Source organism: Corythoichthys intestinalis, chromosome 8, assembly GCF_030265065.1.
Source record: "Corythoichthys intestinalis isolate RoL2023-P3 chromosome 8, ASM3026506v1, whole genome shotgun sequence".
NCBI classification, from domain to species: domain Eukaryota; kingdom Metazoa; phylum Chordata; class Actinopteri; order Syngnathiformes; family Syngnathidae; genus Corythoichthys; species Corythoichthys intestinalis.
In genome coordinates this window covers 54,238,602-54,260,829 of record NC_080402.1, presented here as the reverse complement: position 1 = coordinate 54,260,829, position 22,228 = coordinate 54,238,602, and the positions used below count along the sequence as shown (strand labels likewise).

The 22,228-nt window shown below is 41.0% G+C and overlaps 1 protein-coding gene across 1 annotated transcript in view; it reads left to right on the top strand.

Moving 5' to 3' along the window:
* Positions 1 to 22,228, top strand: part of gpm6ab (glycoprotein M6Ab) — a 79,341-nt gene that overhangs the window by 569 nt on the left and 56,544 nt on the right. The gene's annotated exons all lie outside the window — the stretch shown is intronic.

The window sequence follows — 22,228 nt, the reverse complement described above, 5'->3', positions numbered from 1 at the left end:
GAGGATGTTGTTTTGCTTAGGAAGACTGGATGGACAGATGGATGGATTGTTGGATAGATGGATGGGTGGATGAAGAAGGTGTCTGTGGAAAAAAAAAAAGGTTAAAACAAAGTGGAGCAGTGATTGATGCCTCTATTGGGATTTTCTTTGTTAGCCTCTATTGTTGACGCTTCACGCTTGTCTGAGCGCCTTTTCCTCTCCAATCTCTACGTCTCCCATTTTCGTTGTCTGCGTCTCTTTCCCTTGCCTTCCCTCCATTTTCTATATCTATTCCTTTAGAGCCTCCTCACTGGTTTTCATCAGCATATGTGGCTCATTATCATTTTTTATACTGGATTTTCCAGGTTTATCTGTCAATCCCTATGTTGCTGTAGGTGTCTGCTTTTACTGTCTTTATTTTTCTGTCACCATATACCTAACCATCATTCCCTCCCTCTCTACCTCCAATCATCCATTTTGTTTTGTTATTTGATATTATTTTTTTAATCGCAGGGATTATTTAGCTCCTTATGTGTATCAGTCCTTTCAGGGGGGTTGCAGTATTTCATGTTTTTGTGTGTTATTTGCCTTGTTGTCGTCCGTCAAAATGGGCGTGTCCATTTTGTTCCTTGCATGCCCAGCGTGGAAAAATAACCTATTGCACTAAAACTGATTAAACCAATGGCTAAAATACATTTTACTTTTAACTGCTATCGTTTTAATTGCATTTACCACGAAAAATTACATTTTTAAAAAAAGAGATACAGTCTAATTGTTTGTTTCAACGATTTCTTGATCTGTTTTTTTTTTCTGGATGGAATTCGTCTCGACTAATTGTTTTTCATTGAAATTACCTTTTGTCGATCCTGCTGTCTCTTCAGTCACTCAGCATTGATGTTGTTGATTTTGTCGAAATAAGAACACGATTCAATGCTGACAATATTTTTCTGGCCTGGCCTACACCCACAAGACCCCCTCCCTAACCCAGTATGGCACTCTGAATCATACTCAACAGCATGATAACTATATGCAAATAGGATTTTAAAAAGGATCGTGTTCATTTTGTAACAAAAATGATTTGAGGAAAAATCTGACTTTAATGAGAGTGTAAATACTTTGTAGTACCAGCTTAATGATGTTCTTTTTATTGTACTCTCACATTTTATACTTCACTCTGTTTGCCATTTTTATTTTGTTTCCACTCCATCATTGTGTCTTGACATTTAAGCTTGGGGAGGATAATGTAAAATTACATACAACAATATACATTGGCTAGTGTGTTGTCTGGTTACTCCCAATCTGTTGATCTGTTCGATCTTCAATTGGACTGCAGGAGGCAGAAGGTATTTTACCGCAACATTTTTCCAAGACCAAGGTTGAACTCTCACATGTTTGAAATGTTCTTTCATAGACGTCATAATGTATTGACGGGACACGGGGTGCGGGGCCGATAAATAGGGGGCCTGCATTGTTGGCGAGGCCGTCAAAGCTGACCAAGTGGAATCACAGGCAAGGAGCTTTTTTTTTTTGAAAATTCTTGTGAAAAATGCTTAAATCCTTGAATTCTTTATAGATATGGACGTGAAACAGTCTCGATTGTTGGTTAAAAGCAAAAAAAAAACAAAAAAAAAAAACAAACATGCAATTAGCATTTATTTTACCTAAATATGTCAAAGTACAATGCTAGTCTGTTAGTAAATGTAGCTAGCGGCCGCCATATGTAAACAGAGCTTTTCTGGTGAAAGTTTTTGTGAATAAATGCTTAAATCCCGGAATTCCTCATAGATATATACGTAAAACAGTCTCGATTCTTGGTTACAAGTGAAAAAAAAAAACAGTGCAGTTAGCATTTATTTTACGAAAATATTGCGAGCTATGATACCAATACAGTTGCGGTTAATTTCTCCCATTGATTTTTTTCACAACGTTTCAAAATGCATGCATGGTACGAAAAATATAATAATTACCTTGAATCCTCGAAAAAAAAATAACTCCTGAGACAATCCTTGCTGTATGTATGCAGTAACGCTTTTGTACTTTTTCAACAGAAATCCGGCTTTAGATCGCTGCGTGCGTGTTTTTGTGAATAGCTCCTCTTGATGTGGGCAGTTCCCTACTTGAAGGCGAGGCGCAGTGCATGACCGATCTGACCTGTCAATATCATTATGAAATCTATGTTTTTTTCACCTACTCCATTATTCTACTATCCTCCAGCAGTTTTAGTGTGCATGAACAGTGCCTTCAATTGATCCATAAGCAGTACAGCTATTAATAAGTCATGATTATAATTGCAGTAAAACAAATTTTCAATCCGCCTCGGATTGTCAATAATGAACACCATGTTCAAGCATAAGGGTGTCCATATGTGCACTTGGCAAAAGGACACCCTAGGCCGTAGTTCGATGATTGACTTTGTAGTCGTCTCATCGGACTTGCAGCTGCATGTCTTGGACACTCGGATGAAGAGAGGGACGGAGTGGTGGTGAGTTGGCTTCGGTTCGGCCCGGCAGACCCAAACATTTTGTGAGGGTTTGCTGGGAATGCCTGGCAGAGTCCCATGTCCAGAGGAGTTTAAGCTCCCATCTCCAGCAGAGCTTCGCCCATATCTAGGGAGAGGCAGGGGACATTGGGTCCGAGTGCACCTCCAAATCCAAGGGAAAAGGTGAAATGCACTGTCTGGGTCGGGGAGGAGGTCCTTCCCCAAGTGGAGGACTTCAAGTCCGTCTCATCAGACCATAGGACATGGTTCCAGTAATCCATGTGCTTTGTTGAAACTGTTTGCGGGCAAGACAATACTGTATGTTGATTTTTTAAAAATTCGTAATTTTTATTACCGTGTTATAGTCATCTTATATGTATTTTGTAAGTTAATAAATGTCAGCGTGCACACAAATCATGAGAAGAGAGACAATTTGATAACTCCTGTTGATCATTTTCACTGTCTGTTGTTAAACAACTGAAAGTCACATTAAAAATAAATGATTATCAAATGATTCTGCAACAGTATCCGGTTGATGCAATGTGGATGCAACTTGTAAACATTGTTGTGCTTCTGTTCTAAAATGAAGATGTTAAAAGTATGAACAATAACGTGACAAAATACTTTATTTTCAGGGCACACAAGCATATTTGTGTAATTTCGATAATTAAAAATAAATAATTAATGGAGAACTAACAATAATGGAAGAAAATCCAGTCAATAACTACAAAAGGTCTGAGGGCCATGGACATTTTTTTCCATGTGGAGTCAATGAGCTGGATGACATCTTATAGTATATGGACTGAAAGAACGCCCCCATTACACCTTTGACTGCATGCCTGTTACTTAAACTGCTTCAACAGGATGTCACTCAACTGTTCACGCAACAAAAGATCAAGAAGTCTCCTGTTCCAGATGGTGTGCCCCCCCTCCCGACCTGAAAATATACATTTAGATTAGCTTGCTGCACCGTTCATTTAGAACTTAAAAATACAGTATTTGCTAAATAAATAAGTTGCGCATCAACTTCAAAAGGTCCAACATCATCCCAGTTTTCTTGAAACATTCGATTAAGTACTTTAAATCTACAGGCCTGTCACTCTAACATTTGTGGTCATAAAGTCCTTTAAATGTCTCATGTTGGACCACCTGACGAGCATCAGAGAACCCATGCTGGACCCTTTGCAGTTTGCCCACTGGGTCACTTGCTGATGCATTCAACATGGGGCTGCACTTCCTCCTGTAACACCTTGATGATGCAGATGGAACTTATTCGAGGATCCTGTTTGTCGTGTTCAGTTCTCTATTAAAATCCTTCAAATCTAAATTTCTGCTCTACCTTATTTACTCCTCTTTCTACTTGCCAGGGGAAAACCACATCATCTATATGCACAATCTGTTTTTTAGCAGTAAATTTATTGTATGTGCATGAGTTATTGTTGTGTTATCTGTATGCTTTCCTGTTGTAAGATAAGTTTCCCCTTCTTAGGGGACAATAAACTTAAACTGAACTGAACCAAATAACAAAGCTGGTGCTTTGGTGCATCCAGCACAACCTGGAGCTAGGGGCGGGCTGGGGAGAGGCCCGGGAATCATTAAAAAACCAGCTCACTTCACGGACGGTCTTGGAAGCCATCCAGCCGGCAACACACTTACCTGTACCTTGATTAAAAAACAGCATTTCTTTTGGACAATAATCATATAGTAAACAAAAGCCCAAGCCCGCAATTAGCCTACAGTAAAGCAATTACAATAGTGTAGTGATTTTAAAGCACAATTACAATAGTGTAGTGATTTTAAAGCATGTTGTGATTTTCATACAAACAGTTCATTGATACAGTAAACTATAAAATGAGTAAACCATTAATTAGAGAACTGTAACCTGATCAAAGTACACATGTAGGACTTTTAATTCAAATCTTCTAAATATTGGTTCAGTAAAGATGCATAGTTTTGAGTGTGTGGATAGTCAGAGAGGTGCACTACTAATATTCAACAACATTGGCTAGAACTTATTCAGAATTATGGACTTACAGTATCACAAAAATGGGAACTGTAACCTGATCAAAGTAGGACTTTAAATTCAAATGTTCTAAATTTTGGTAACAAAGCATAGTTTTGAGTATAGGAGTAGTCAGAGAAGTTCACTACTAATATTATTCAAACTTGTCCAGAATTTATTCAGAATTGTGGATTTGCAGTACAAAAATGGGAACTGTAACCAGATTAAAAAAAAAAAAAAACACATGAAGGACTTTGAATCGTTCTAAATATTGGTACAGTAAAAATGCATATTTTTTAGTATGGCAGTAGTCAGAGAGGTTCTACTACTAATATTCAACAACTTTGGCCAGAATTGTGGATTTACAGTACCACAAAAATGACAACTGCAACCAGATCAAAATACACATGTAGAAATTTTAATTATTTTTTTCTAAATATTGGTACAGTAAAAATGCATAGTTTTTAGTATGGGAGTAGTCAGAGAGGTCTACTACTAGGCAAGGCAAGGCAAATTTATTTATATAGCACAATTCAACACAAGGCAATTCAAAGTGCTTTACATCACATGAAGATCATAAAAATCACATTTAAATCAATACAATGTAAAAACCAAGACAATCAAAATCGGAAATAAAATTATACATAAAAATCGCATTTAATAACAAATAGAATAAAAATAAATGAATAAAAATAAAACAAAAACTACTACTAATAATAATAATTGAAATCAGCATTGGAGATAAGCACAAGTGGAATAGAAAGCAAGTATATTGAAGTATATAGACAGTTATGGATATACAGTGCTAAAAAAAAAGCGTTTTTAGCCCTGATTTAAAAGAGCTAACAGTTTGAGCATACTTCGGACGTTCAGGTAACATGTTCAAGAGGTGAGGAGCATAATAACTACATGCTGCCTCACCCTGCTTGGTTCTTGTTCTTGGAACATGCAGAAGACCGGTTCCAGACGACCTTAGGGGTCTAGATGTCTCATAGGAATCTAACAAATCAAGCATGTATTTTGGTCCAAGGCCATTAAGTGTTTTGTAGACAAGCAGTAGTATTTTATAGTCTATCCTTTGACTCACTGGAAGCCAGTGTAGCGATTTCAAAACCGGTGTAATGTGGTCCAGCTTCCTTGTATTTGTGAGGACTCTGGCTGCAGCATTCTGTACTAGCTGCAGCTTCCTGACTGGTTTTTTATCAAGACCCGTAAATATACCGTTGCAATAGTCCAATCTGCAGAAAATGCATACGTTTTTCCATATCTTGTTGAGTCAGAAGCCCCTTAATTCTGGTTATATTTTTTAGGTGGCAATAAGCGGATTTAGTGACGGACTTTAGATGGCTATCAAATTTTAGGTCTGAGTCAATAATTACGCCAAGGTTTCTGACTTGATCTGTAGCTGTAAGTGACAGCTACTACTACTAATATTCACCTACCTTGGCCAGAATTGTGGATTTATAGTATCACAAAAATGAGAACTGTAACCTACCATATACTCAGGGGAATTTCATACGATTGTACTGACGTGACAGCGCCTGTAACGCACATGTAGATGGAGCGGTTTTAAGATCAGGCGACTTTATTTCATTTTTAAATGATGAGAATGGTGGCTTTATTTTTTTTCTAGAGTGTTGGGAGTGTTTTTAAGAGTTGGGAAAAACGCAAGTACGCGGAAGTCAACTACCTTGCCGCTCGGTCAGAATGCATTTACTGTAATGCTTGGATTACGCCGGTGCGTTAATTTTAGGGTCCGCTCATTTGACCATGGGAAGATGCACGTCCCATGGTTTGACCGCAGTTTTCCGACCCCACTTATTTCTCCCGACAACAGCCCACCGGCCTACCGGTGAAATCCCAAGTAGCCCGGTATTGTGCCCTTGCCTGAAGCTGGCTCTCGAGCTGATTGTGGACATAAAGAGATCTCATGTACATAAACTGCCCCTCACTGCATTTAACAATTTTGTCAACAACCAGGACCTTTAAGGTTCAGGGAACAATTTTTAAAATTTATTTATTTATTTATTTATTTAAACTGCATATTGTGGTTGACAGGCTGTCCTAAAAAAGGACAAAGAAAGGGAAAAAAAGCCCACCAAAGGAAGTTCGTTCTGTAGTTATTTTGGAAACCAAACAGAGCAGCTGTAGATTTGTTCAACACAACAGTCATTGAATCAGTTCTCTGTTCATCCTTCACTGCCATGCTTGGTGCTTCTAAAAATTAATTTGCTTAAAATAAGTATGCTTTTTCAACTACAATAAAGGCATGACAATAAGAACAAGGGAGAATTTGGTGGTATCGATAGTCTTGAATCCAGACGTAGTGTAAGAAATGACAGAAATTTCGTGTTGCTGGAAAATCAAATGTACATTGACAATCAATTTTAAGGGCGCAAAAGAATAAGTTGTGATCGTTGTAGTCTATTCAGATAAGAATAAGGGGTGATTTGAAGTGTAGAAAAGTAATTCTGTGACCACTCTAGTTTGTGTAAGTATTCAATCAACTCAGTAGGAAAGCTGAAGAGAGACATACAATTGAAAGTGGACCATCTATATAAGCCTCATATCCATTTCATTATTATGACCACTAATAGAGAACAACTTAATGGAGAGATAGAAGCAGTCAATATAAATCGACTTAGCGCACTCGCAGTGGGTGAGGATGAGCAAGCTAGAGTGAAAGTGTCAACCAAATACTGGAGTGAAAAAAAGCACAGTTGAAAGAAAAACTAACGGCAAATTCCCTGATTAAACAAAACTTGAGAACAGTAGTGGGTACAAGAAGTTAAATGGATGTATAAACGTCATAAAGTTACAGTCATAAAGTCTCCTGGCTACAATGAAATTTTTGCCACCAAAGTCAGGTTATAGGTTTTCATATTTTAATGAGGATAGTATGCAAAAAATGACAGAAGGAGGAAAAATAAGTAAGTGAATCATCACATTTAATATTTTGGCAGTACTAACTTCAACCAGACTCTTCCTGTAGCTGCAGATCAGTCTGGAACATTGATCAAGACTAATCTTGGCCCATGCTTCACGACAAAACTGCTCTAGTTCTGTTATGACGGCAAGCCGTTAATGTGGATCCAAAACACAGACCAGGAGATCAATAGAGCAAATGTTTGTATTTAATGAGTATAACAAAGGGAGCACGCTAGGAAACGCGAGTATTATAAAGTACAACTTAGAGAGCACGCTAGGTAACGCGAATATAACAAGTACAACTTAGGGAGCACGCTAGAAAACGCGAATATAACAAGTACAACTTAGGGAGCACGCTAGAAAACGCGAGTGTAGTAAAATATAACTAAGAGAGCACCCAAGATGGCGTGAATATAACCGAGTACAAAATCCTAAATACAAAATCCAAAAGAGCACAAAAGTAAATAAGATCAAACCAGAACACGACCGAAGAACGTTGGGAAGCACCGAGGATGACGATGAGCACACAGCGGTAAGCAAGGCAGGTAACAAGCAAATGCAATAGTCCGACACTCACAGACGGTGGCCGGAGTCCTTAAATAATGAGCGCTCCAAATGCGCCACAGGTGTGTTGCAACGGCCCCGCCCATCCAGCTGAATCAGATGCTGGAATGAAAAAAGAACTGGGAAGGCATACAGATATGACAGAACCCCCCCCTCAACGGACGAAACCTGGCGGACCACCTGGTTTCGAGGGATGACGAGAGTGGAAATCCCGCAGAGGCGACGGATCGAGGATCCAGGAGCGGGGGACCCATTGGCGTTCCTCAGGGCCATAACCTTCCCAGTCGACCAGGTACTGCACCCCCCTACCCCTCCTCCTAGAGTCGAGAATGGCACGTACTGTGTACACCGGCCCACCGTCGATCACGCGAGGAGCAGGAGGAGGCACTGGTGGAGGGTTCAGGGGACAGGTGGAGACTGGCTTGAGCAGAGAGACGTGGAAAACTGGGTGAACCTTCATTGAGCTGGGAAGCTTCAGTCTTACAGTCACAGGGTTCACCACCGCATCTACAGCAAAAGGACCCACAAACCGAGGGCCCAGTTTCTTTGAAGTCCCAGCCAGGTGTAAATCCCGCGTTGACAGCCAGACCATCTGGCCTGGGCGATAGACTGGAGCGGGCCGTCGGTGGCGATCAGCTATCTGCCGTTTGCGGGCCGCCGTGCGGACTAGCACAGCCCTTGCGTCCCTCCAGACCCTATGGGCCCTCCGCAGGTGCACCTGGACAGATGGCACGATGACTTCGGCTTCTTGGGAAGGAAATAGTGGAGGCTGGTACCCATATGCGGTCATGAAAGGTGACCTCCCAGTGGCAGAGGAAACGAGGGTGTTGCGCGCATACTCCACCCAAGGGAGGTGCGATGACCAGGAGGCCGGATGCAGTTCACAAACACAACGGAGTGCAGCCTCTAGCTCCTGGTTGACCCGTTCCGTCTGCCCATTGGATTGTGGGTGGTAACCTGAAGATTTGCTTGACGTGGCCCCCAAAGCCTTGCAGAATGCTCCCCAGACCTGTGAGACAAACTGGGGCCCTCTATCAGAGACAAGGTCGCACGGGATGCCATGAGCCCTAAAAACATGTGTCACCAGCAGGTCAGTGGTCTCCAGGGCTGAAGGTAACTTGGGAAGTGCGATGAAATGCGCCATCTTGGAGAACCGGTCCACCACCGTCAAGATGACCGAACAACCCCTGGATCGTGGAAGACCAGTGACAAAATCAAGTGCAACATGTGACCAGGGGCGAGTTGGAACAGGCAGTGGATAGAGTAAGCCCGCTGGAGCACGATGGACTGGCTTGCCCCGAGCACAGATGGAACAAGCAGAGACATAGTCAGTGACGTCCTTGCGCATGCCTGGCCACCAAAACCGCTGGGAAACGAGGAAGAACGTGCGGGACACACCCGGGTGGCAGGCAAACTTCGAGGAGTGGCCCCACTTCAGTACTCCTGCGCGCTGAGCAACTGGGACGAATAACTTGCCGGCAGGGCAGCCCCCAGGCACCCTAACCCCTCGTAAGGCTTCTTCCACAAGACGCTCTACTTCCCAACGTAGGGCGCCAACGATCAGATTCTCAGGAACAATGGACTCCTCTGAAGGCCCCTCCTCCACTGGCTCATGGAGCCTTGACAGCGCATCGGGCTTCCCGTTCCTTGACCCTGGACGGTAGGTAATCTGGAAGTTGAAACGGGTCAGGAACAATGCCCAGCGGGCCTGGCGAGAGTTGAGGTGCTTGGCAGCACGAAGGTATTCCAAGTTTTTATGGCCTGTGAATATCTGGAATGGTACCTCAGTGCCCTCCAACCAGTGTCTCCATTCCTGCAATGCCTGGACTATAGCGAGCAGCTCCCTGTTGCCGACATCATAATTCGCCTCGGCCGGGCTGAGGCGGCGGGAGTAGAATGCACAGGGGTGCAGCCTCTGGTCGACTGCAGACCTCTGGGAAAGGATGGCCCCCACTCCGGAACTCAATGCGTCAACCTCGACCACAAAAGGGAGATCTGTGTCAGCATGAACAAGGACAGGTGAGCTCGTGAACGCTCGTTTAAGGCTTACAAATGCGGCCTCTGCCACCGAGGACCACACAAATGGTCGCTTGTTAGAGGTCAACCTGGTAAGGGGCTCGGCCCTCATACTATAATTGCGGATAAAACGCCTGTAAAAGTTAGCAAACCCGAGGAAACGTTGTAAGTGTTTACGTGAGGTGGGGGTGGGCCACTCTGCCACAGCCTGAATTTTCGCTGGATCAGGCCCGAGCTGCCCTTTTTCCACAACAAAGCCAAGAAACTGCATTGACTCACGGTGAAACTCACACTTCTCGGCCTTAACAAACAACCGGTTTTCCAACAGTCTTTGCAGTACTATCCAGACATGTTGGCGATGTTCATGCAAGCTTTCGGAGAAAATTAAAATATCATCCAAATAAACAAAACAGAACACATTTAGCATGTCACGCAATACGTCGTTGATGAGACTCTGAAACACTGCGGGTGCGTTTGTCAGACCGAAAGGCATGACCAAGTATTCAAAATGCCCAAGCGGGGTTTTAAAAGCGGTTTTCCACTCGTCTCCTTCACGAATCCTGACCAAGTGGTAAGCGCTGCGCAAGTCTAATTTGGTGAAAATGGTGGCAGATTTTAACGGCGCGAAAGCCGAATCCAACAACGGTAACGGGTATTTATTTTTAACAGTAATATTGTTGAGACCCCGGTAGTCGATGCACGGTCTAAGTCCCCCATCTTTTTTGCCAATGAAGAAAAACCCCGCCCCCAAAGGAGAGGATGAAGGGCGAATAAGGCCCGAAGCCAAAGAAGACGAGATGTATTCCCTCATAGCTTCCTGCTCTGGTCTAGAGACCTTGTATAACCGCGAACTGGGCAACGGGGCATTGGGCAGCAGATCAATGGCACAGTCGTAAGGACGGTGCGGGGGCAGGGTACTAGCCTGCTCTTTACTGAATACACGCTGGAGATCATGATACTCGGCGGGAACATTTTTCAAATTAACAGGCTCGGTAGCAGTTTTTGCTTGACCGGGAAGTAGACACGCCGAACGTAAACAGTGCGCATAACAGAACGCACTCCAAGCAACTATTTGCGTCTTCGCCCAGTCAATATTAGGATTATGCACTTTCAACCAGGAGAGCCCCAGCACGACCGGAGCCGATTTGCACGGCATAACCAAGAAGCTACGGGCCTCAAAATGATTCCCGGACAACTTTAATTTGAGCGGGGGCGTAATAAACTTCACGTCCGCCAGAGGGCGCCCATCGAGGTCTAAAACCCTTTTGGGCCTAGCGAGTCTTATTAAGGGACATTTAAGCGCGTCAACAACACTCTGGTCTATAAAACAGTCATCTGCCCCCGAATCAATTAGAGCAGTAAACCTAAAGTGAACCCCACCGTGCGACACTTCTCCCGGCAATTGCAGTCTCATAACACCTTGGGAGTCTTTTGGATCCTTCAACTCGTCCCGAGGCAACTCACTTGAGGGATTGCTGTCCTGTACAGACCTTGTACTAGTACCTCCTCGGGCGAGGGGAGCCCCAGGCAACGAAGATTCCAGTTGATGCGAAGGGGCGGCGTCACAAGCGGCGACATGGTGCCCCCGCAAGCCACAATACAGACACAAGCCTGCCATCATCCGTCTTCGTCGCTCCGCCGCAGAAAGATGTCCGCCGCCGAGTTGCATGGGCTCCTTCCCCATCGGGACCGGCCTCCGTGTCGACGTGGAGACGAACGGTGGTTTGATGAAGCCGTCCAGACCGGCCGCTGTCGGGCTGCTCTGCGGCGTTGACCAGCGACGTTCCCGATGCTCCGCAGCTCGCTCTCTCTCACGCTCTTTTAGACGATGACCCAAATTTACGGACAACTCGATCAGCTCCTGCAGATTCGACGAGTCATCCCGGGCCGCCAACTCGTCTTTCACCGCCGAAGACAGCCCGCGCCGAAAAATCCCACACAATGCTGCTTCCTCAAAACCGCACTCAGCGGCCAAAATGCGAAACTGAATGGAGTAGTCCGCTACGGTCAGATCGCCTTGGGAAAAATCCAGCAGGCGGCTGGCTGCCTCCTTGCCTTTTACCGGATGATCGAAAACTCTCACCAGCTCAGTCTTAAAAGTTTCAAAAGAATGACGGATCGCGGGTCTTGAGTTGCTTACAGCCATGGCCCATGTTGCCGCTTTACCGGCGAGGAGGCTCATTGCATATGCGACGCGGGATCTATCACTCGCAAACGTTTGAGGTTGTTGGTCAAACACAAGGGAGCACTGGTGCAAAAATAGTTGGCAAGCACCTGCCTCTCCCTCATAATGATGGGGGTGTGGCAACAACGGCTCCCGAAAAGTTGCCGGCGAGCCCACTGGAGACGGGGCGGATAGATCGGGCGCCGCGGCAGCGTCAACGGGCTGTACAGGTGACGTCATATTCTCAATTCTTGTAGTCAGCGAGCCGATCACATTCACTAATGCACGCAATGACTGATCATGCTTGCTGATCATATGCCCATGTTCCGCGAGCGCATGGCGAATACTTTTCGAGTCCGTGGGATCCATGTGGTCGGACTATTCTGTTATGACGGCAAGCCGTTAATGTGGATCCAAAACACAGACCAGGAGATCAATAGAGCAAATGTTTGTATTTAATGAGTATAACAAAGGGAGCACGCTAGGAAACGCGAGTATTATAAAGTACAACTTAGAGAGCACGCTAGGAAACGCGAATATAACAAGTACAACTTAGGGAGCACGCTAGAAAACGCAAATATAACAAGTACAACTTAGAGAGCATGCTAGGAAACGCGAATATAACAAGTACAACTTAGGGAGCACGCTAGAAAACGCGAATATAACAAGTACAACTTAGGGAGCACGCTAGAAAACGCGAGTGTAGTAAAATATAACTAAGAGAGCACCCAAGATGGCGTGAATATAACCGAGTACAAAATCCTAACTACAAAATCCAAAAGAGCACAAAAGTAAATAAGATCAAACCAGAACACGACCGAAGAACGTCGGGAAGCACCGAGGATGACAATGAGCACACAGCGGTAAGCAAGGCAGGTAACAAGCAAATGCAATAGTCCGACACTCGCAGACAGTGGCCGGAGTCCTTAAATAATGAGCGCTCCAAATGCGCCACAGGTGTGTTGCAACGGCCCCGCCCATCCAGCTGAATCAGATGCTGGAATGAAAAAAGAACTGAGAAGGCATACAGATATGACAAGTTCAGCTGTCTTTAGGTCATGCCACAGCATCTCAATAGCGTTCATGTCTGGACTTTGACTTGGCCACTCCAGGACGTATATTTTTTTCTTCTGAAGCCATTCTGAAGATGATTTACTTCTGTGTTTTGGATAATTGTCTTGTTGCAGAACCCATCTTCTTTTTAGCTTCAACTGTCTGACAGACGGCCTCAGGTTTTCCTGCAAAACCTCCTGATTAACTTTTGAATTCATTCTTCCATTAATGAGTGCAAGTTGTCCAGGCCCTGGGGTAGCAAAACAGCCCCAAATCATGATGCTCCCTCCACCATGGATCACAGTGGGGATGAGGTGTTGATGTTGGTGAGCTGTTCCATTTTTCCTCCACAGATGACGTTGTGTGTTACTCCCAAACAAATAAACTTTGGTTTCATCAGTCCACAAAATATTTTGCCAAAACCTCTGTGGAGTGTCCAAATGCCTTTTTGCGATCATTAAACGAAGAACTTTTTTTTTTTTTCAAACAACAGTGGCTTCCTCCATGGAGTCTTCCCATGAACACTATTCTTGGCGATAGTTTTACATATAGTGGATGTGTGCACAGAGATATTGGACTGTTCCAGTGATTTCTGTAAGTCAGTAGCAGACACTCTAGGGTTCTTTTTTTACCTCTCTGAGTATTCTGCGCTGAACTCTTGGCATCATCTTTAGTGGACGGCCACTCCTTGGGAGAGAAGCAACAGTGCCAAACTCTCTCCATTTGTAGACAACTTCTCTGACTGTCGATTGATGAACATCCAGACTTAGAGATGATTTTGTTTCATTTCACAGCTTTATACAAATCAACGATCCTTGATTGTAGTTCTTCAGACAGCACTTTTGACCGAGCCATGATGTACATCAGACAATGCTTCTCATCAAGACATTTCTGACCAGGTGTGTGTTTTATAGTGGGCAGGGCAGCTTTAAACCACCACAAATGTTTGATTAAAAATTGATTTCAATCGCTCTTTAAGTCTCCTTAGGCAGAGGGTTCACTTAACTTATTTTTCCCCCATCTGTCATTGTTTGCATGCTATTCTCATTGAAATATTAAAACCTATAAATGTTTGGGTGGTTTTGGTTAAAGCAGACAGTTTTTTTCATCTGTGTGATTTTTACAAAAATCAGATCACATATGATTTCTGCTTAAAATCACATGCAGAAATTTGAGAAATTCCAAAAGGTTGAGATACTTTTTCATACCACTGTACAAAAAAAAAAAGAAAAAAAAAAAAATTGTCGTCTCACCCACCCTGGCGGTGGTCTCTCCTTTCAAGCTCGGGTCCTCTACCAAAGGCCTGGGAGCTTGAGGTTTCTGCGCAGGAGCTTAGCTGTCCCTAGGATTGCGCTCTTCTGAACGGAGACGTCGGACGTTGTTCCTGGTATCTGTTGGATACATGCACACAGCTAAATATATGTATATATACAGTATATATACTATATACTGTATATATATATATATCTGTTGTCCCCGGGTTACGACGTGCCAACATACGTGATTTCAACTTTACGCCGCCGGAGCCTCATCCGTCATTTTGTTTCCAATCTTATTTATTTATTTATTTTTTTAATAATGTTGACTTTTGTTTTGTGATGCATGCTTTTATTTTGGCGCAGGAAGCGTAGAGCAGGTAGTACTTCAGCTCACGAGTCAGCGCGCACATACAAACGACGAAACGAGTCGTGCAGCCGGGTAAGAGAGAGGGGAAAGATTACAGCTGAAAGCTTACACTCACTTTTGTTGCTAACATGCTCGTGAAGCATCCACAGAGGAAACACCTGTATATAACACCTTTTGTACTGTTTATGGTGCATTTTACTTAGGAGGGAATTTATGTGATTGTTTTTGACGATGTGCGGACGCTAACTGATAAATGCTAATCGTTTGTGTGGATTGTTACTTCTGTATCAGTAGCTAGTTATAAACGCAAATTTCATTTGCTGTTATTGAAAATGAAACGGATTTAATTTTTATTTTAGTTTTATTCTGCAAGTGTTGATGTCATGAACTGCTGAATAAAGTCAGCAAATCACACGGACATCTGTCATCGTCATTTCAGAGCTTAGCTTGCTGTCTAGCTTGGACTCCAACGTCTCGGCGAGAACAGTACAATGATGTATCATACATGATTTTGGATAGTTATTTTGAGATTTAGGGGAGTATTTAGGGGCACTTAAAGAGTTAATTCCGATTTACGCGGAAATTCGGGTTACCTTGCCAGCGTAGGAACAGAAGTCGTTCGTATATATATTTATATGTATATATGGTGGAAAACACTCAGGTGACTTGAAGTTCCGCTCTGAGACCCCCAATTTGGCCAAATTTCAAAATTGTCCAATATGCATGTGTGATACATCATTGGAAAGAACAAAAATTTTGAACAGGAATACGTTTTTTAAAAAATGTTGTTTTTTTTAAACTGCAAACCCCTAATTGGAGGCGAGAGCACGGGAGAGCAGAATTAAAGACGCCACGATTTTAACGAGATATTATCGCGTACTTATCTTGTTTCGATCCAAAAACTCCATGTAGCATGTAACACCGAAGGTCAAGACACAGCTGTGAATGGCCAGAGCCGGATTTTTTTAGTTTTTATTTTATGGGTAAAACATGGTATACAGTGGGGAGAACAAGTATTTGATACACTGCCAATGGGAAAACCCATTGGCAGTGTATCAAATACTTGTTCTCCCCACTGTAACAAGGGTCGCGATGCAGAAATCGCAGACAACAAGGAGTGATTGAGATTTTCTTTTTCATATAGTTACCCTTTTAAAAGTTATTTTTCAAATTTTTTTTGTTTGGATCGATTATTTATCATCTAACAGATAGGGGAAAATATGACAGTAACAAAAAAAAAAATACAATTAAGCGATAGTTATGAGGTACATACCCGTGACTTTTTTACAGACGCCAAATTTTTCATTGTGATGTAATTTGTTTAAAAGTTTAAAATATGTGAGTAAATCATTTTTATAAAGCCGTTTTTATTTTTTAAACTAAATATTAGACATCAATTAGTGATTTTAAGCTAAAAATGACAGACATTTCAAATAATAAATATAATTACATACCTTCTTTTTATGGCTAGGCTGAAACAAAAGCGGTTGCGCGACGTCTGTGAACGGGGGTTTTCTGGGTAAAACGGACAAATTAAAAATAATCCGGAGGCTTAGTGCGCCATAAATCTGCTATGGCAGCATATATTGTTCTATCAAACATAACAGTTGTTTTGGCTTAAAATACAGCAGTTTGTTTTCAAGAGGGGTGCAAGAGCAGAAACTACTTTTTCAGTCTTGTCTGTGGCTCTTGTTTGTGTTTTCCGCCATATATATACTGTATATATATATATATATATATATATGTATATATACAGTGGTACCTCTACATACGAATTTAATTCGTTCCAGGACCTTGTTTGTAAGTCGAAATGGTCGTATGTCGAGCAGGATTTTCCCATAGGAATACATTATAATTCCATTAATTCGTTCCAAAGCCTAAAAACATTCACTAAATTCTTAATAAATACTGCTGGCACTGTTACAAATGGCAATTAAACATAGAAAAACAAATAAGTTATAAATAAATAAGTCAGAATAATATAATAATAAGAAGAATAATTAATAATTATTCCTGTAAATAATGTAACGAATTGGATTCTAATATGGCGGACACTTTTTACTGTCCCTGAACGCACCGCGAAGCTGACGTCACGGTGAGATAGGTCGGTGCGGTAGAGATAATACTTTCGTTTTCTTGAGAGCAGTCAACTGCTTAAGACAATGGGCGTTTTGTGTTGGATAAGTTCTTAAATAAATGATAAAAACGTGACGAAGCTGGCGATTTCCTTGGCAATGTTACCACAATAATAATTGTCACCTTAACTTATAAATAGTGGCGAACGGTGGTCGGAAGAGGACCATGGAGCTGTATTGTTGAGCCAGTTCAGGGACGCGCACACCAAGCTCATATTTTTCTATAACTTGCATCTTCATTTCAAAGGTAAGCATCACTTTTTTCCTTGTTTCTCCAACTGTATCAACTTGTTTTGAAAACTGTGTTGATTTCTCACACAAGAAAATCCACCGTGCGTTCGTTTGCAGTGCTGTCATGTCGTCGTATTTCGAGCAACTCGTCGGATGTAGAAACAAATGGCGGCTCAAATTTTACGTCGGATGTCGAAAAGATCGTGTGTCGAAGTGATCGTATGTAGAGGTACCACTGTATATATATATATATATATATATGCATACACATCAGGGGTCGCGTTAACCGGATATTTTCCGTCGTTGACCGGTTTTTTAAAACGGTGACGGAAAAAACTGAAGTCCGTCCGTCATTTTGACAGGTTGCAATTCACACCCCAGACCACAGGGTGGCGAGTTAGCATATTAATTAGCTATTGCCTCTCTTAATGCATGACGTCGTTGGCTCTTCTGTCAGAATATTTTAGCGTCACCGGGGTCTGGCGGCGGCACCGTGATTGACACATCAACGCGAGGTTCTTATTGGTGCACCCGGTGTGCCAGCGCGTCATCCAATTGATGGACAAGATTGCCGCCTGTGTATAGACCCCAATCACATGACGTCACAACTCCGCCCCCCTGACTGGAGTTGACTGATATTGTGTGTCAGCTCGTCACGTTTACACATTACCGCTACGTACATTACCTCCTATTACGGCGTGTTTTTCTGCTCGTTAATATTAATAATCAAAATGGTGAAGGCGTGTGTGGCGGTTGGTTGCTGTAACAGAGAAGATAAACGGAGAGACTTGAAGTTCTACCGTATTCTGAGAGACCCGAAGATGAGAGCGAGATGGACTGCTGTAATTCGACAAGAAATCTGGGCACCAAACGATCACCACAGACTATGTAGTAGTCATTTTATATCTGGTAAGATGCATTTAATATATATCTAGAAGATTTTGGGCTGACAACCACAGTTAAGATCATTGTGTGACGTTGGTGATTGGGGTCTATATCGTTGCCTCTTTTTCTTTGGGGGCGGAGTTGTTGGCGGTAAGCAGAGTAAAAAGGGAGAAAAATACCACGACTTCTGTGTCTAATTTTTCGCCGCCAAGCAAGCGTTACAATATTAATTAAAAATGAATGAAAACTAAATACTATTGAATATGTCATCATTATTATTTTAAAAATTTAAGTGACGGGTAAAAATAGACTATGACCAGATTTTTATCACGTTAAAATATTTGACGCAATTAACGCACATGTCCCGCTCAGACAGTATTCTGCCTTTTGGTAAGATTTACAGCAAGACTTTTTGTGCTGTCTAACAGCGAACTCTTGTGGTCGCTTTGCGACATGGTTTATTGTTTTCTTGCCAGTTCAATATGCTTGCACGATGTCTCGGGCTGACGCCTACGTTGTAATGTTGTGCTTATATGATCCTTGGACAAGATTTGTCCGTAAGTATGGTTGTTGTAAAGAATGTACATATTATGTTAGTAAGCGAAATGTTTATGCTTTTTGTTTATGTTTAGTGAACCTGTATAGCGTGCTAAGCTAACGTTGTTACTAATGCAATGCTTATGTACTTTTTTTTGTAGTTTTACGACGGTCTAAAGAGGACAATGGTTTGAGGCCATGAAATAAATCAGATGAAAAAGGAAGAAGTCTGATTATTAAGGCGTCGTTCACTAGCTGTCTAGCTTTGGAAAAAGTAGACGCTTCGGAGTGAGGACAGCATAGACAGATTTAAATGACAGTAGAGTGAAATGCCCACTACAGTCCTTATGTACCGTATGTTGAATGTATATATCCATCTTGTGTCTTATCTTTCCATTCCAACAATTTATTTTACAGAATATATATATAATTCACAGAAAAATATGGCATATTTTATAGATGGTTTGAATTACAATTAATTGCGATTAATTACGATTAATTAATTTTTAAGCTGTAATTAACTCGATTAAAAAATTTAATCGTTTGACAGCCCTAATATATATATATATATATATATATCTACTGTATATAATATATACTGTATATGTATATATAAATATTTGTAACTATAAATACCCCACACACATTTAATCTAGCCTACAGTAGTCCAGTCCATACTGATTTGGCCTTCAATACTGGAGGATCACAGTACAAACCCTGCGCTCGACAAAAAAACAAATTCCAACTGTTGGAAACTGGAAACCAGGCTTTTGTGTTACTTTTTCATTGTTGTGGACTTGACTTTCGGGTTTTTTTTCAGATTTTTTTTTTGTTTTTTTTGGTTGACTGTAGTGTTGTTCGTGGAGCTAACCTGTCATGTGAAAGTGATGAAATACTGGTAAAGTCAATAATGTGTTTGTCCAATATTTTTTTTCACGTAATTGTACTTTATTAAAAGATGTACAATTTAAGGACTTAGTTATTCCTGTAGCCCGTAACTGTTGTTGTTTTGGCGCATGCGCCATTAGAGGATTTGAGGATAGATTTGTTTTCCTTGAGACCTACGTCATGTGACATCATTTCAACGCTTTTGAGTCATAGCCGTAAAATTGAACGTACATGAACGTGTAAATACAAGTATGAATCTTTTTGAAGTCTCTCAGTCCATACTGAATCAAGAAAAAATTGCTTTCAAATAATTTTTTCAACAATATATAATCTTGGGACATTTCTGATAAATAAGCTTTTTAAAAAACATAAATATACTAATTTATTGCTTAAAATAAGACTGTTAAGCTTATTTACAGCTAGCTATTTTTCTTTTTTCAAGAAATCTGAGTAAAATTTACTTGAAACACTGGTAGATAATTTTATTTATTACGAGTAGATTTACATTGAAAACAAGGGAATTTAAATAGTTTTAAGGATGTGTGTTTTTGCAGCGTAAATGTTACAGTATTAGTGGAAACAGATCAGGTATTGGAATACTATCGTTATCGGCAGATATCCTTATTCAGGTGATCGTAAGTGAAAAATGATGATTGGTGCATCCCTATTATAAAGCTACAGTATTGCAAAAGGTTTTGTTTTTTTTTCAATTTCGGCACTGTGAAAGTGACCGTCATTTGTCAATTTTGTTTAAAAAGGACATGAAAGGGTAAACTGACTTTTTAATGTCTACAAATGGTAAATATGCAATTTTAGCACCAATAAGCTAACAGCCTTACCAGGATTAATTTTTAACCCTTACACACTTTTAGGATCAAATGTCACATTTTTTGACAGAAATGTTGCTAGCCTATACAATAAAGGTAATTATTTCACCCCGAGTGACAAAAAATATGCAAACATTTCATTATTTTAAAATGTCATTCTTTTGTAGAGGTGCTCCAATGTTTGCATGCCTGAGACTGTTGTGAGTGATATTTGGATTTATTCATTGCCTTTAAATTGAGGGCATTCTATTTTTTTCTGCAATCAAGTGCATGCGTGCACTAGAAGAAGCAAGCAGCCAGCGGCTCTGACCAAAGGCCACTCAGTGAGTGCCACCAAGTAGTTTATTTAATGCAGCATTTCCCAAATTTTATAGAGCTGAGGCACCCATGTCACATTAGAAAAATATCAAAGCTCACCACCAAATGTATGTGCCAGAAAAAGGACAAATACTGCAATATTGATAATCTTGTCTTTATATTCTCACAAATGTTCCTATTCCGTTGAGAAATCTGGGTTTGTTTTATTGAACACAAAGCTAACATACCCACAGGAAGCAATGACATACTGTATTGTGTTGTGAGGATCTACAGCTGCATGCACAAGATTATAATACTTTGCAGTAGCGGTTAGAGATAATTTTATGTTTCTGCCTGTAAATATATATATATATATATATATATATATATATATATATATATATATATATATATATATATATATATATATATATATATATATATATATATATATATATATATATATATATATATACTGTATATACAGTGGGGAGAACAAGTATTTGATATATATATATATATATATATATATATATATATATAATGTGTTTGCAGTAATACATAGTAAATAATAGTAATACATAGTTTAAAAAAAATAAATCATTAAATTCTATTTCATATTTAAATGTGAGTTTTTGTAAAATCTTTTAAGTTTGCTGATAATTTAGGGCTATATAAATTATCCTGACTAGTTGCAGTGTGCAAGTTCTGAAAAATAGGAATGGGATCCTTTCATCAGTCCTGATTGTCTGATTTACATTCAGTATAAAATCACCAAACCGAGCTGTGATGGATGAACAACTGACTCAATAACTGCTGCGTAGGACTGCCTAAATAGTGCTTGTTGCAGGTTGAGATTCCTCAGCAGCTACGAAAGTAGGACTTTTTCGTTGAAGGGAAGTTTTCAAAATGGAGCTCATGTCAGCTTCTCACTTAAATGTCCTGACAGACAGTATTTCACGGAACTCAAATGTTTCAACAGTGAACACAAATGGAAAGTGTGAACAATGCCGCGATAAACAATGATTCCTAAAGTCTCCAGTCATCATAACTTTCTAAAGTGAATTTAGCTTCCTATTATGCTGGCTGCACTAGAGGACGCGGCTACTTCTCATTTGTCATTGATAAAGCTAATGACTGCAGTTTCAGCAGCCAACTTCAGTTCAGGTGCTAGTCAACTTGATGTGTTGAGGTGCAGTCATGTGTGGCGTGAGCGAAGAGCAGTGGAGAGAGGACACATCCTTGTGGATCTCCTGTGCTGATGGTGCATATGAATCAGATTGGGTCATTATTGTTAATAAGCAGTAATGGATGAAGTACAGATAGTACACGGGTTACGACGTACTCGACTTACACGATTTCAACTTTACGACGCCAGAGTCTCGTCCGCCGTTTCATCTCTATTGGGTTTTTTTAAAGTCACATAAGCAGTACTTTATTGTACAACACATTGTTATTTTTTACTTCACTTTATTAATATGACGTGTTCTGTCCTCACTAAACGTGAAGTTGTTCAGGTTTACAGATATCAAACAAAGCAATTGTGCCTTTTGAAGCTTTTTACTTCCTTCACTTTTGACAATTTGTAAAGCTTTAACACACATATGAACACTTATG